This window comes from Petaurus breviceps, unplaced genomic scaffold (genome assembly GCF_028583685.1).
Source record: "Petaurus breviceps papuanus isolate PSGF00001 unplaced genomic scaffold, PetGlider_PUasm1.0 100, whole genome shotgun sequence".
In the NCBI taxonomy this organism is placed as follows: domain Eukaryota; kingdom Metazoa; phylum Chordata; class Mammalia; order Diprotodontia; family Petauridae; genus Petaurus; species Petaurus breviceps.
The window spans coordinates 441,013-456,791 of record NW_027185573.1 but is presented as its reverse complement, the minus strand read 5'-3'; the positions used below and the strand labels follow the sequence as shown (position 1 = coordinate 456,791).

At 42.7% G+C, this 15,779-nt stretch overlaps 1 long non-coding RNA gene across 1 annotated transcript; it reads right to left on the bottom strand.

Moving 5' to 3' along the window:
* Positions 1-13,554: 13,554 nt before the first annotated feature.
* On the bottom strand, positions 13,555-14,231 carry LOC138149367 (uncharacterized). Its single transcript, XR_011165353.1, has 2 exons — positions 14,008-14,231; positions 13,555-13,886 (listed from the first exon to the last, which is right to left on the bottom strand). It is a non-coding gene; the product is annotated as an uncharacterized lncRNA (long non-coding RNA).
* Positions 14,232-15,779: the final 1,548 nt, after the last annotated feature.

Here is a 15,779-nt window from a genome sequence, read left to right as displayed (position 1 = left end):
AAAAAGAGACAGAGAGTCAGAGAGAAAGTATGTGAGAGAGACAGAGATAGAGACACAGAGATAGAAAGAGACAGAGAGAGGGAGAGAGAGAGAAGATATTAAGCTGGTCCCCACCTTCATTGGATTAATCTTTACTTCATCAAAATGTAACCTTCCTCTGACATCTACTTGCTGTAATGACTCTGAACAAATCTCTTTCCTCTTGAAATAGTAAATAGAGTACTGGATTTGGAGTCAGGAAGACCAGAATTCAAATCCTGCCTTAAACTCAATTTATTCTGTGATCCTGGGAAAGCCACTTCAGCCTCAGTTTCCTCAACTGTGAATGGGAATAATAGTATCTACTTCATAGGGGGTCATAGGCCTCTAGGTAGTATAGTGGTTACAGTGATGGGAGCTGTGTGACCCTGGGCTAAATAATTTAATCTTTTTTTTTTAAGCAATTGGGGTTAAGTAACTTGCTCAAGGTTACACGGCCAGTTATTTCTGGGGTCTGGTGCTGAGTATCTGAGCCCGGATTTGATCCCCAGGTCATCCTGACACTGGGGCCAGTGCTCTTACTCGCTGAGCCACCTGGCTGCCCCTAAGCAATTGGGGTTAAGTAACTTGCTCAAGGTTACACGGCCAGGTGTTTCTGGGTGGGTGCTAAGTGTCTGAGCCCGGGTTCCAACACTGGAGCCCGTGCTCTTACTCGCTGTGCTACCTGGCCGCCCCAATAATTTAATCTTTTTCAGCCTTAGTTTCCTCAGTTCTAAAATGGAGACAATAATAACAGCTACCTCATAGGGTTATTGTAAGCTTAAAATAAAATCACCTGTATGCAGCCCTTTGCAAAGAATAAAATGCAATATAAATGCTGGCTATCGCTACCTATTTATAGTACTTTAAGGGTGCAGTGATGCTGTGCAGCATGTAGACACTGGGACTAGAGTCAGGAAGACCTGAGTTCAAATCCAGCTTCAGACACTTGCTAGCTGTATGACCCTGGGTAAGTCACTTAACCCTGTTTGCTTCAGTTCCCTCATCAGTAAACTGAACTGGAGAAGGAAATGGCACACCACTGCAGTTCCTTTCCCAAGAAAACCCCCAATGGTACCCTAAAGAGTTGGACATGACTGAAAAGGACTAAACATCAAAAATGGTTTGCAATCCAATCTAATCCAACCCAATAAACATTTGTTAAGCACCTACTATGTGTCAGGCACTGTGCTAAGTGCTAGGGATATAATTATTAAAAAGCAAGATGGTCCCCGCCCTCTGGGAATTTACAATCTAAAGAGAAAGACAACACACAAATGGAGAAAAGCAAGGGTAAAGGGATGCACTAGGGAGGGGCGGGGCACCTTGTTCAGGCAAGGCAGCAGGTACAAAGTGGAATGAGATGAACACATATTATTATTGAGATAATATATGTGAAACACTTTGAAAACTTGAAAATGTCATAGAAATTGTAGCTAATTATCCAGGTCCCACTGATAGGAAATGAGAGAACTTGAACTCCAGTCTCCTGACACCAAGACCTGGGCTTTTCCCACCTATGGAAGATGATGACAATCCCATCTTCAAGAAACTCAGACTGGGGAGTCCAGTTTCACATTTAGGAAATGGTTAAATGATGATTCCTGAGAGTACTTAAGGAAAGCCAGTGTCACGGACAGGAAAAGCTCCAGGAGATCAGAGAAAGGGGGAATCACTGTGGTTGTTTGTCCTTCCTTCTCAAAGAGGACCATGACATCAGGGAGGTGATGCCATGACTTGCAAGTGAATTGGATTTAAGTGAGGCAGGGCTGGGCAAAGTCACCAGCCTCACTGTCTCCTCCAGAGCCACCTGGGTTCAGTGGCCAGGTATTGATCAGGACAACTGGAGATGGCCCTTGGGATTAGGGTAGGTAGAGAAGGGATAGTCAAGACTAAAGAAGGTAGCCTACTCCTGGAGGACCTGGGGGAGAGACTGGACTGAAGGAACGTCAGAACTAGACCCTGCCAAGATCATCATTGTGAGATCTTGCCCAACGGGAGAGGTGGGCGAGGAAAAGTGTTGCTGTAAGACTGGTGAAGGCCAAAGGTTATCTCACTCTTCAAAAAAGGAATGAGAGTGTTGTGTGAACAACAATCGGCTGGGGTGGGTTGGTTTCTATTCCTGGCAAAATTCGAGAATGTACTTTTTCTAGGAAAGGCTTAGGAAATCTAGAAAGGAAAGAAAGGCCCACCAAGAGCCATCTTGCTTTTATCAGGAGTAGGTTGTTCCATGCTAACCTTTGTATTTTTTCTGACCAGTGGACCAGAAGCATAGATCTAGATCTGGAAAACATAGGGAGCGGTTGTCTTGAGTGTTAGTGAGCATTGAGAAAAGAAGGCCTCTCATGCTTTTCTGATGGGTGAGAAGAAGAGATGGATTTAGAATTGATTGAATAGAGCTTGAAGGGAACCTTAGAGGCAGGCCATAGACTGCAACCCCCTTATTTTACAGATGAGGAAACTGAGGCTAGTTTTTGGATGATCTGAATTAAAGAGTAGTAATTAGTGGTTCAATATCAATTCAGATGAAGCTCTCCAATAATTATAATAGCTAACATTTTTATACCACTTTAAAGTTTGTAAAGGACTTTACACATACCTCATTTTATCTTCATAAGGCTCCTGGGAGGTAAGTGCCATTATCATCTCTGTTTTATAGATGGGAAAACTGAGGTAGAGGTCCATTGTGCCCAGGGTTACAGAGCTACATCTGATGCCGATCAAATCTTCTGGACTCCAACTGAAACCTCCATTCACTGTGCCACCCAGCTGCCATATTCTCTAGGAAAATACCTTTGGCATATATGTGTGTATAAATATCTATGTATGCATCTTTTTCTGAATCTGTGATTTCATGAATTTGGAGCACTCACTAGTGTGAAAAACTTAGTGTGGAGAGGGCTCTGGACTTGGAACAGGAAGACCTAGGTTCAAATCCTTCTTCAGACATCACTCAAAGTTCTCTGTGCCTCAGTTGTCCTAAATTAGAAAGTCAGTCTGTTGATAAGCATTTAAGAAGTGCCTTCTTTGTGCCAGGCACTGTCCTAAGTTCTGAGGATACAGCAAAAGACGAAAGACAATCCCTGCCCTCAAGGAGCTTGTAATCTAATGGAGGAAATGGCATGCAAACAAGCATGTACAAGTGAGCTATCTCCGTGAGCCAAAGAGGTGACAGCTAAAGGACGGGCTCTCCTTGGGGAGGGGGCAGAGGGTCTCAGCCTATTCCAAGCCTCTTATTCCCAAGCAGTAGCTGAAGGATCCCAGATTTGGAGCCAGAAGGGATCTCACATGCCACTGAGTCCAGCCCCTTGATTTTACAGATGAGGAAACTCAGGCCCAGCAAGGTTAGACTCGTGGGACTGAGCAGTTAATATCTGAGGCAGCATTCTAACTCAGCTCTTCCTGACTCAAGGTCCAGTGCCTCATCCATGCTGCCATCCCGAGGGGAAGTCTCTGGGGCAGAATCCTACCTGAGAAATGCAAGCAGTCTCAGGGCTAGGCCTTTCTCTGGGGGACACTTCTTTCTCCAAAGAGAGTTGATTAGACTCTGGGAGGACTGGCAATAAGTTAGCTCATGCATTCCTCCCTATGGGCAAAGAGCCAGGGAAAAGCAGAGATTTCTCCTGAGAGAGGAAGGAGGACTCTCTGGCTCCCTGCTTGGAAACCTTCAGAGTGTCAGAAGATGGGAGTCCTCAGGGCCTTCCCTGCTGGGGCTGTCTCAGCCCTGCTGAGTCCCTGGAAAGCCAGGTTTGTTCTGTCTCCTTAACAGCCATTGTCTGAACTTGGAAAAGTTCATCCTTGACATCATGACACCCCTTCCTCCTCAGTTTCCTGGTTCTGCCTCCTCTGTCCTAGTTCTTATTGATGAGCCTCCCAAGTCGCTATTGGCTTACAGAAATGAGCTCCCCATTTCTTATAGAATGAAGACTAAGCTCCTTACTCTAGTATTCATGGAAGTGTGGCCAACGGAGAAGAATGTTCAAAAGGGAATTAGAGGGCCTGGGTTCAAATCCTGGCCACTAACTATGTGACTTTAGATAAAACCCTTGCAGACACAAAGAAAGGTAAAAGACTGTCTGCCCTCGAAGAGGTTACAATCCAATGGGGGAGATAAGTTGCAGCCAACAAGGTACCAATGAGCTAAGGAAAGCCACATAATATGGCTGAGAGATAGCCAGCCTTCAAGTAAAAAAAGGCCTGGATTCAAATCCTGATTCTGGTTTCTACTGGCTATGTGACCCTGGAGAACTCACTTAATTTCTCAATGCTCCAGGAAACTAGAAGACTCTAAGCAGCAAAACAACTGAGATCTAAATTGGTGGAGAGACTTGCCTCACCTGGAGTGCCTATTCTGACAAAATCCCTGCTCTAGACCTAGTATCCTAAGGAAGCAGCCTCTTTCTTGCCAGGGTCAGGGAGGGAGGAAGAGTCCAGGAACCCTCAGAGGCCCCAGACGACCTTTGGGGAAGGAAGAGAGACAGATAGAGCCCCAAGTGACTTTCCAAGCCCTCGGTCACATTCTGTGAAATCAGCTTCCTAAGAATGACACCCACGCAGATGTCCATGGCAGACAGGGGCTGGGCCGTTGTCATGGCAGCAGCCTTGTGTCCGCCAACTTCTTTCAACCAGATGCCACTCTTGGGCTCCCCGCCACCCTCCCCCTCAAACAGATTCTAAGAGCTGGGTGTCAGGAAAGTGTGGCCAAAAGCCCATCGGGCCACTAGGGGAACGAACTCTTCTTTCCTGCCTGTAGGACACAGCCTCTCCATCACTCAACTGGGCTGCTTGCGAGCAAGCCAGTTCCCTCGGAGCTGGCTTTCCAATCCCTTTTTTCTTCTCTCCCTCTGGGTTTGGGGGAAGGGGCCCCCGGATAATTTCTGGGCCATTGTACCCTGGTGGCAGCCCGAAAATTTATCACCCAAGAAACATCTTCTGGTTCAAAGTGCACATCCGTTCTGTTAATGGTCCACGATCTTTCCCCCCCTGGGAGGAAATGGAGAGAAAGGAGACATTATTGCCACCAGACTGAGCCAACCAGAATTAACATGACAATGTCTCCCCCACCAAGAGATGCTGACTCCATCCAGAAAACAAATGGGCCTTCCCTTCCCCCTGACCAGGAGGAAACACACTGGAGTCCCTAGCCCTGGGTAGGCAAGAGTCTCTCACCTCTCTAGACAACTTGCCCCTTTCCAGAGAGCGGATAGATGGGCTTGGGGGTAGGGAGCCAGGACTAGAGTTCTAGGCCCCCCACCTCTCCTTTTGGGCCCCTTTCCACCCCACTTAGCCCCCAGCCTCAAATAGCTGAAAAGTCATCATGCAGAAGAGCAATTAGACTCAATCCCTGTACTCTGCAGTTCTTGGGGACAGATGTAGGAGACAGAGATGGGCATTGCAGAGAAGCAGAGTGAGGCTTGATATTGGCAAAAGCTTATCAACAAGTTGATCTATTCCAGAGCAAAATGGTAGGTCTCCAGAGGTAGCGGGTTCTCTTTTCCTGGAGGATTTCCAACATACACATGTTGTCTTCCCTGATAGAATGAAATCATCCCTGCCACCTATCCTAGGGCCTAGCACACAGTAGGCATTTAATAAATGCTAGGGGATTTATTGGTTCGTTGGTGTGGCTGTGATCACTTGTCTGATATTGTGGCCTAATAAGAAAGATGTGGGTTCAAATCCTTCCTCAGAGACTTACTGCTAAATGACCCTGAGCAAGTCATTTTCTGAGACAATCTGCTGCAATGGAAAAAGTATTGGACTGAAGGTGGCAAGATCTAGGTTTGACATACTCACCCTGTGGCATATAGTTCTGAATAGGGTTGGGAGGAGGGAATCTATTTCCAGGGGTTCTTATTCTGAGGTCCATGAACTTAAAAAAATATTTTTATGATAATTGTATTTTATTGTGATTGGTTTTCTTTATAGTACTGTGTATTTTACTTAGAGAATTTAAATTTTTTTATTCTGAGAAGGGCTCCATAGGTTTCTTAAGCCATGCCATTAAAGAGATTAAGAACCCCAGATTTAAACTGAGGACCAAAGATAGAGAAATCTTTAACCAAAAAGAATGAATACCTAATGGTTGGACAGCAGCAGGGGAGAGATTTTTGAGGTAAATATTTACTCCCCCTGTGCTGAAGGTTATTTTTTCTGACCACTCTACTTAAGCTGGTACTTTCTCCCATGAAGAAGGTACAAGTTTGGTTGCAGCAGAAAATATTCCTAGGACTACTCCTAATAGTAGCAGCAATAATAGCAATAATACTTGGTAGTAATTAGTAAGATTATTATTAATAATAGTCATATTATTATTGTTATTAATAATCATTGCACTGTGGCATGGAGATGACCTTGTCTTTATTTTTATAGTATTTTATTTATTTTATTATTATATTTATTTTATTTTTCTAATTTCATGTAAAGACAAATTTTAACATTCATTTAAAATTTTTGAGTTGAATATTTTCTCCCTCCCTCCCCTACTTCCCCATTCCCCAAAATGGGTAAGCAACTTGGTGTAGGTTGTATATGTGCAATTGTGTAAAACATATTTCCATATTAGTCATGTTGTGAAAGAAGGAACAGACCAAAAGAAAAAAAAACATTAAAAAAAATAAAGTGAAAGATCGTATGCTTCAATCTGCATTCAGACTCCATAGTTCTTTTAATGGATGTGGATAATATTTTTCCTCACAAGGCCTTTTGAGTTGTTTTGCATTGCTGGTAATAGCTAAGTCACTCATAGTTGATCATCGTTACAATGTTGCTGTTATTGCATATAGCATTCTCCTGGTTCTGCTCACTTCCCTCAGCATCAGTTCATGTAAGTCTTTCCAGGTTTTTCTGAAATCTACCTACTCGTCATTACTTATAATACAATAATATTTCATTACACTCATATACCACAGCTTGTCTAGCCATTCCCCAATTGATGGGCATATCCTCAATTTCCAATTCTTTGCCACCACAAAAAGAGCTGCTATAAATATTTTTGTACAGGTAACTCCTTTTCCCTCTTTTTTTTATGTCTTTGGGATACAGACCTAGTATTGATATTACTGGATCAAAGGGTAAGAACGGTTTTATTGCCCTTTGGGCATAGTTCCAAATTCCTCTCTAGAATGGTTGGATCAGCTCACAACTCCACCAGCAGTACATTAGTGTTCCAATTTTCCCATATCCCTTCCAACATTTATCATTTTTCTTTTGTGTCATGTTAGCCAATCTGAGAGGTGGGAGATTGTTTTGATTTACATTTCTCTAATCAATAGTGATTTAGAGAAATGGCCTTGTGTTTATTAAAGGCCATGACAGCTGCTGGCATGATCTGGGAGGTCTTACAAAGCCAGAAAGGCTTTGAGACCAAACCCAGGGAAGTATCTATAGTCCAAGACCAGCCAGTGTAAGCTGAGTGATCTCACTACTGAGATTTCAGACTATGATTCTTTTTAGCCTTAGCAACCCATGAAGGTCATCTATCAAAGTACAGAGGGTCCAACCCATACCCACAGGAGTTGGACAGTTCCATAAAGGATAACCCCATGATGCTGTGTATAATGGGACATTGACTGAGAGACTTTCGGGCTAGATTAGGTAGAGATATTTCAAAAGAGTTCAGGATAGATGGATCTGGAGAGGTGAGTACAAAAAAAAAGCTAATCACCTTTGATTTAAACTGAAGAGAGAAATCCTTAAGCAAATGATAATGGTTGGACTGCAGATACCCACAAAGGAGATTTCCCAGGAGTCACAGAAATATGGCAAAGCTAGCTTCCAAAATGTTCTTTCATTCCCAGTACCTGAAATCCTAAAATGCTAAAAGTAGATTCTCCTCTCCCTCTCCCCCCATCAAGATCGTTCTCTATCCTTGGTTGAGCTAAGATCTTATCTTGCTCCCAGTCAAATGGCTCATTTCTTCTCCTGTGTTCAATCATTTACTCTAATCAGTATAATTTCCCCAATTTCTGTTTCCTGTTTACTTGTGATAAAAAGGTTTACCAGTTATTCATGATTGTCTTTTGTGTAACCAGAGTTTGCTTGGAGGAAGTTAAGCTAGTGAAAGTAAGATAAATGTTACCCTTCTCTTAACAATGACCAAGGGAAATATCCTTTCTTCTGAAACCCTCATAATGCTAGATCATGGGCATTTGGAGCTGTAATATATTTTGTCACTGAGTCATTTCAGTCACATCCAACTCCGTGTGACCCTATTTGGGGTTTTCTTGGCAAAGATACTGGAGTGGTTGACCATTTTCTTCTCCATATCATTTTACAGATGAGGAAAATAAGGCACACAGGGGTAAGTGACTTGCCTAAGGTCACACAGCTAGCATGTAAGTCTGAAGTCAGATTTGAAGTCAGGAAGAAGAGTCTTCCTGACTCCAGACCTAACACTCTATCCACTGTGCCACCTAGCTACTCATTATAGATATAATGTCTATGATAAATTTAATTGTAGCCTACCCCTGTAAAATCTAGCCCAATACACTTCTTGGAGATAGGATTGTGACCTTCTTGTGCTCCCCACAACAGTCTCTCTTGGAAATGGGTTGGGCTATATCCCAAATTAGGTTTTTACCTAGCCATGCCACATATAGTTTTTTACATTAGAGACCAACCAACCACATACATTATGTGTGGAGGATTGTCCACAGGAGTATTTCTTACTAATTTTTTTGGCCATGTCCGTTTCAAGAATTTTTCTTTTCTTTTAAAAGATATTCAAGGAATTGGACATTTTCAGTGGTATTTCTGAGGCTGTGTGTATTTTTCCTCAGGCTTTCTCATCATCTTTTCTGAAAGCTGGTAAATGACCATCACCTCATACTTTGGATCTTAAGTGACTCTGTTGCCCTAGGCGCTCCATTTTAAGAGGTCCACTGTTTAGGGAGCAGGGGTTACTTTCATCTTTGCTGGCTTCACACTTTTTATTTGACTTTTCCTACCTTTCTGGCTTCACACTTTAAATTGGAATGCTTTTTGTTTTTCTGTGCGGCAGATACATTTTTTTTTTTTCTGGAAAGAGTGATTTTGAAAAACAGGATATTTTTTCAATTGTTTCAAAAAATAAAGTATCTGGGATTCGATTTTTCATCAGGACAATTGTGAATTCTAGTAGTATAATTAGTATATTTTTGTCCTTAATTTCATCCACACTCACAATGTGTGTATGTGTATATATACTAATTTTTAATATAATTCCATGCACACACATATATGGAACACACACATGTACTACACACAAATATATGTGCATGTATATTTACACACATGCACAATGTATACAAACATGCATATGTAAACATATATGTACATGTAGGCAGCTCGGTGGTGCAGTGGATAGTGTGCCAGCCTGGAGTCAGGAAGACTTATCCGCCTGAGTTTAAATTTGACCTCAGATACTTCTTAGCTGTGTAACCCTGGGCAAGTTACTTAACCCCCCGTGCCTCAGTTTCCTCATCTGTAAAATGAGCTGGCAAACCATTCCAGCATCTCTGCCAAGAAAACCCCGAATGGGGTCAAGAAGTATCAAACTGAAATGACTTGAACAACAACAACAGCAAATGTTGTCTCAATTTTAGCCTCATCACAAACCTGGGAGATAGCAGTGTCATTATCTCCATTTTACAGATGGAGAAACTGAGGCAGACAGCAGTTAAGAGACGTTCCTAGAGTGAGACAGCCTGGAGAGATAGAGGATTCTCCTTTTTTTGGGAAGTTTTCAAACAAAGGCTGGACAGCTAATTATCAAGTATATCATGAAGCTGTGATTTTCAAAGTGTGGTCTAGGGACTAGAGGGCCCCAAGATCCTTTACTTACCTTAGGTCTATGAGATCAAGACTTTTGTTGTTAAGTCATTTCAGTCATGTGTGACTCTTTGTGACCCCATCTGGTGTTTTCTTGGCAGAGATACTGGAGTGGTTTTGCCATTTCCTTCTCTAGCTCATTTTACAGATGAGGAAACTGAGGCAAACAGGGTTAAGTGACTTGCCCAGGGTCACTCAGCTGGGAAGTGTCTGAGATCAGATTTGAACTTAGGAGAATGAGTCTTCCTGACCACAGGTTGGTACTCCATTCTCTGTGCCACCTAGTTGCCCATATACATATGTATATATGTACATATGCATATTTGTACATATTATGCATGTGTAAATATACATACACACATACTTGTGTGTGGTATATGTGTGTGTCTATAGATGTGTGTATAGAATTATACTTTAAAAGAGTATACGTACACATTACATAGACAGAAAGATAGATACAGATATATACAAATACACATTGTATGTGTATGTGCGAAATTAAGGGCAAAACTAAAATTATTAAACCACAATATGTGTACGTGTGTGTGTGTGTGTGTGTGTGTGTGTGTGTGTCCTCCAAAGAATAGTCTACCTTCCCATTCAGGAACTCACATTTTATTTTGCATTCTTTCCCACAGTAAGAAGATGCATTTTATATTTTTTGAAGGCATAGATAATTTTTCTTCATTTCCTGGTTCCACTCTGGAGCTGTTTCTTAGTGATCATTCCAGCAAAAACCCTACTTATTTTCAATATTTTTCCCTTTCATATTTCTCTTATTTCCTGGGAGGGTACAGAGCTTACCCACACTGACTTGGGTTCACGCTCTACCTGAGCTAGCATGAAAATATCACTAGCTATTTGTCTGCTTCATTTTCTCGATGTGCTATGTATTTATAAGCAAGTTTGAGTGCCTGTTGTATGCATAATGATTTACTCTACGTTGCTACATTTAAAAGTCACTAGTCCTTTTTTTCATAATTTCAGACCTGTTGCTGAATAATACAAATATAATATATTTACAAATAATACAAATAATTGTATTATTTATGCTTAATATATTAATTATACAGAGCAATATTTGCTACAATAGTACACATTTATTATGTGCATTAATATTTAAATATTGATATTGTCACTTTTATGGGGCAATCTTTAAAAATTACAGGAATTGAGGCAGTTGAATTTATTTCTGTGAATTTACAGCTGAAAAACATAAAGGTTTCCTGATATCAGGAGGGGGTTCAGACCTTAAATACAGAGACATTTTAAGAACACTGTGCAAATGTGTAGAAGACTTATAAGAGTATACAATTAATATTAAGGTGGGTGAGATGACTGAGGAAAGTTTTCTAATCCTAATTAAGAATTTTGACTGTGGATGCCTCTATGAAGAGCTGACACCAGGGGGTAATACCTGGGAGCTTTATGACAATTCACTCTTTGAAAAAGAGCTAGCAGGAAAATCAGGGGTCATACTCAGCAAAGAAGGCTTCCCCACAGAGATACCAAATGGCACAATTAAATCCAGATATACCACTTTATCGGTAAGTAAAGCTGAGGCCATACCCTCTAGGGAAGACACATATGATAGACCCCCAAATTGGCATTTTCTCTAGACATGAATTGTGTTTCTGAGAGCTTTTATTCTGAAAGAGAAGCCATACTACCTTGTTTTACAAATGAGGAAACTGAGGCCCTAAGGGATGAGTGCCTTCCGCAAGGTCACACAACTACTAAGTGGCAGACAAGGAATTTGAACTAATGTCTTCTGACAAGAGATTTAGTGTTTTCCCCATAATTTCACAGTTTCTGACCTGCCTCTGGAGAGGGCATAGCCACTCTGGCAAAGTGACAATTTTTTATGAGATTGAAGGAAAATAGTCTAATATTGTGTTTGGCTCTCCGAGCTTCCAAGTGGTTTGGTTTTGTTTGTTTTGGTTTGTTTTGTTTTTTGCCCTTAATGTCCAGCCATTTACTTATTCAATAAGTCTTAAGTACCAACTGTGTGTCTGATGGAATATAAACTCTCTATTTTACTTTTGCTTTGATATTCTCAGTATTTAGAGCAGTGTCTGGTGCATAGTGGGCATTTCTTAAATTCTTATTGATTAATTGATTGGCAGTTACTGTACTAGGTACTTGGTAGTAAAGAAAAAAAAAATAAAACCAGCTCCTGTCCTCAAGAAGCTTACATTCTATCAAGGAAAACATGACTACATATAATTAATTGCAAACTATATACAAAGTTGTTGTTTAGTCGTTTTCAGCTGTGTTTGACTCTTTGTGATCCCATTTGGGATTTTCTTGGCACATTAGAAAGAGCCCCAGGTTTGGAGTCAGAAAGACCCGAGTTCAAATCTCACCTCAGAAACTGACTGGTTATGTGACCCTGGGCAAGTCATTTAACCCTATTTGCTTCTGTTTTCTCCAGTAAAATGAGCTGGATTAGAAAATGGCAAACCACTGTAGTATCTTTGCAAAGAAAACCTCAAATGGGGTCATAAAAGGTAAGATACAACTGATATAGTTCTTAGTGGTAGTTAGGGTTATAATTCCATTTTACAGTTTAGGAATCTGAGATGTTGTGACTGACCCAAAGTTACACAGTTTTTAAGTGCTGGTATGCTGGCCAAAACCTCAGTCTCGTCTCCCAGATGAAGGCACTTTTCACTGCACCCAAGTGGTCTTTATAATATACTAAGCTGGTTATGGATGAAATATATTTCCCTATGAAAGATATTTAAAAAGTTTTATTAATGCTTCTTTTCATACCAGGATGACTTTGCAAAACATACATATTTTTCCTAAGGACCCCCTCTCCACCCCCTTATAACTGAGGTTAAGGGCTGGGGGAAAGACTGGTCAATGAGAACCCAGTCCTTGGAGTATGCAAAGTATTGCTCTTCTCTACATTGGAGGCTTCTGAGCTGGGTTCTGGACATGCAAGAAGCCTATGTGTAGATCCAACAGAACATTCAGCTCACACTCCCTGGACAGGGTTCTCACTGGCCAGGACCTTTTCCACTTGCAGAAGAGAAACAGTTAAGGAAGTTAAACCCCTATAATGACCCTATTTTAAAATGTATGTGACATTCCACAACCCTAGATTACTGCCTTTTGTTCATTCATTCAATAAGCAGGGTGCTAAGCACAGGGGTACAAAAAGAGGCAAAAAGTCCCTCCCTCAAAGAGTTTACAGTCTAATGGGGGAGACAACATGTAAACACATAGGTATAAAACAAGTTATAAGCAGGATAAATAGGAAGGCACTGGAATTAAGAGGAAGTGGGGAAGGCACCTCTCTACCAAAGTCCTTGAATTAGTACTAGAGGCTATCTAGTCAAATCCTTTTATTTTACAGATGAGGAAACTGAGACCCAGGAAGAGGAAATTACTCACCCAAGAACACACAAAGGGGAGATTTGAACCCAGAGCCTCTGAGTGCAGAGCCAGTGTTCTTTCCAGTATACCATGAGGATCATAGATGGATGATGGGGTTATCTGGTCCAACCCCCTTGTGTACAGATTGAGGAAACAGACCAAAATTGTAGGTGGTCAGAGCGTTTCATCATCATTAACCCTCTGGACACCAGATTGGACCATCCATTTACCCTAAATTCTGATGTCTTTCCGTGTTGTTCATTTCTTTCCATCATGGCGGCCCTTATTTGCATTGTACCCTTCATTCTGCTTCCCATTCATACAGAGCACAGCTCAGCTGTGTTTCAGTAAAACAGAACTTTATTTTGCTTTGGGCCTTTAGCCATCTCTCCACAAGGACCAGCTTTCTTCTTTTCTCTGTCAGTCCATCAATCCACAAGCATTTATTGAGCACCTTCCCCGAGCCAGCCATCCACCCCCGAGCACGGATTCCTTGTCAGAGTTAGGAAATGGTGACTAAGCTACATGAGCCCCGTTCCAGGCCTCTCTGGGGGGAGCCTCCCAGTCTATGGAAGGGAACATTTTTCCTGGCTCAGCCTCTTCATAGTCAGTCTGGGTCCTTTGCATCTTCAAAGTGCTGCTCTGCTGTTGAATAATTAATTCTCGGGCTGCTCCTGGGAAAGAGAATAAATAAATGTACCTTTTAGAGGGTGACAAGGGCCTCTGGGGAACCAAGGGCTGTCAGCTTAGCAGAGGCTGGAGGGGGGTGATGCACACGGGGCTCTGTTTACTCACCGAAGCAATCTTTAAATTGGATCTCACTCTGCCTTTCACAAGGGAGTCTCTGGTGCCCCTTCAGAAATATGTCAACACGGTAACTGATGGCTCACTCCCAGGATGGAGCCCTCCCTCCTCCAGTCCGGCATGGAGAGAAAGACCCACCTGTGTTTTCTGCTTGATATACAGGGTCAAGATGCTAGAAGCAGCTTCCAGGGCTGTATGGAGAAAGAACCATGGCTTATCACAGCTGGGAGAGGCCTCAGAGCAGGGGATGTCAGCGCTGGGAGGGGCCTTAGAACATGGAATGTCAGAGCTGGGAGGGGTTCTTAGAACAGGGGATGTCAGACCTGGGAAGGGCCTTAGAATAGGGGATATTAGGACTGGGAGGGACCTGGGAACAGGAAATGGAGGAGGGCTCCTGGGCCCCTGGTTCATACTAGCTTAAAGTCTAATAAGGGATTAAGACAGAAAAGCACAAACAACCCCAGAACTAGGGAGCATGAGAAGGAATGGGAAAGCATTCATTCAGCACTTACTGCATACCAAGAACTGGGGATGCAAGTACAAAGGTGAGGCAATCTTTGCCTCCAAGGACCCTCCATTTGCACAGGAGATGACACATCAAAGAGGTGAGGCCTGGAAGTCACCAGGATGACCAATGTCCCACAGTGGGGCGGACACTTACCGTGCCTGTTTCAGGAACAGTGCATTTGATTTGATTTCCATTTCCACAGCAAGGTTTGATAGGAGGTTTGGGGGAGGGGGAGGAGAAGCATAAGAAGAGGTTGGCAGGTTTGGACACATCCAGTTATTAGGAAGAGAAGCTAGGGGGCAACATAGTACGTAAAGCACCAGGCCTGGAGTCAGGAAGACAAGTCCTGAGTTCAAATCTGGCCTCAGACACTTACTGGCTGTGTCACCCTGGGCAAGTCACTTCACCCTGTTGGCCTCAGTTTCCTCATCTGTAAAATGAGCTGGAGAAGGCAGTGATGACAATGATACTCCAATATCTCTGCCAAGATAACCCCAAATGGGGTCAGGAAGAGTCTGAAATGACTGAAAAACAAGGGAACAATGGCCAGGACGTTTTCACCCCCATCTGGCCTCCATTGCTCCTGGTTCTTCCCCCTGAACAGAACAAGCAGAACCTTCCACGTGAACGTTTTAGTTTAGTTATCATGTCCATTTCCCATCCTCCCTCCCACCCCAACCCCAGTCTTCTCTTTTCAAAACTAACAGCATTATTCCCAGTTCCTCCAAACATATGACATGACTCGAGCCTCTTCTCCACATTTTTCATCTTCCTTTGGGCTCCTGGCCTGCTTGTCAGAGTCCTTAGGGAGCTGTGGTGCCCAGAACTGAGCCCAAGGCCCCAGATGAGGCTTGGCAAGGGCAGAAGACAGTGGGATTATCACCTTCCTCCCCCAGAGAGTTCTCACTGACTGTCTATCCAGCCCAAGGTCACACACTCTTTCATGGCACCATATCACCCTGCTGACTCAAAGAGAGCTTGGCAACCAGTAAAAGAGGAGGTAACCTGCCCATGGGCACCCATAATGACAAAGCCAAGGTTCCTGCCCTCTAGCCCCCAGAAGTCACTGGGTCACAGACTCATAGGGTTAGAAGGGACCTACCTCAGTGACCATCCTGTCCAGGCAGACCTGAATGACAATTACCTCTTCAGCCTATAAAACCAGGGGTGACCAGCCTTTCCTTGAAGACTCCCTCAGTGAGGGGAAACCCATTACACTGTAGGAGAGCTCTCATTATAGATGCCTCTCAATGGA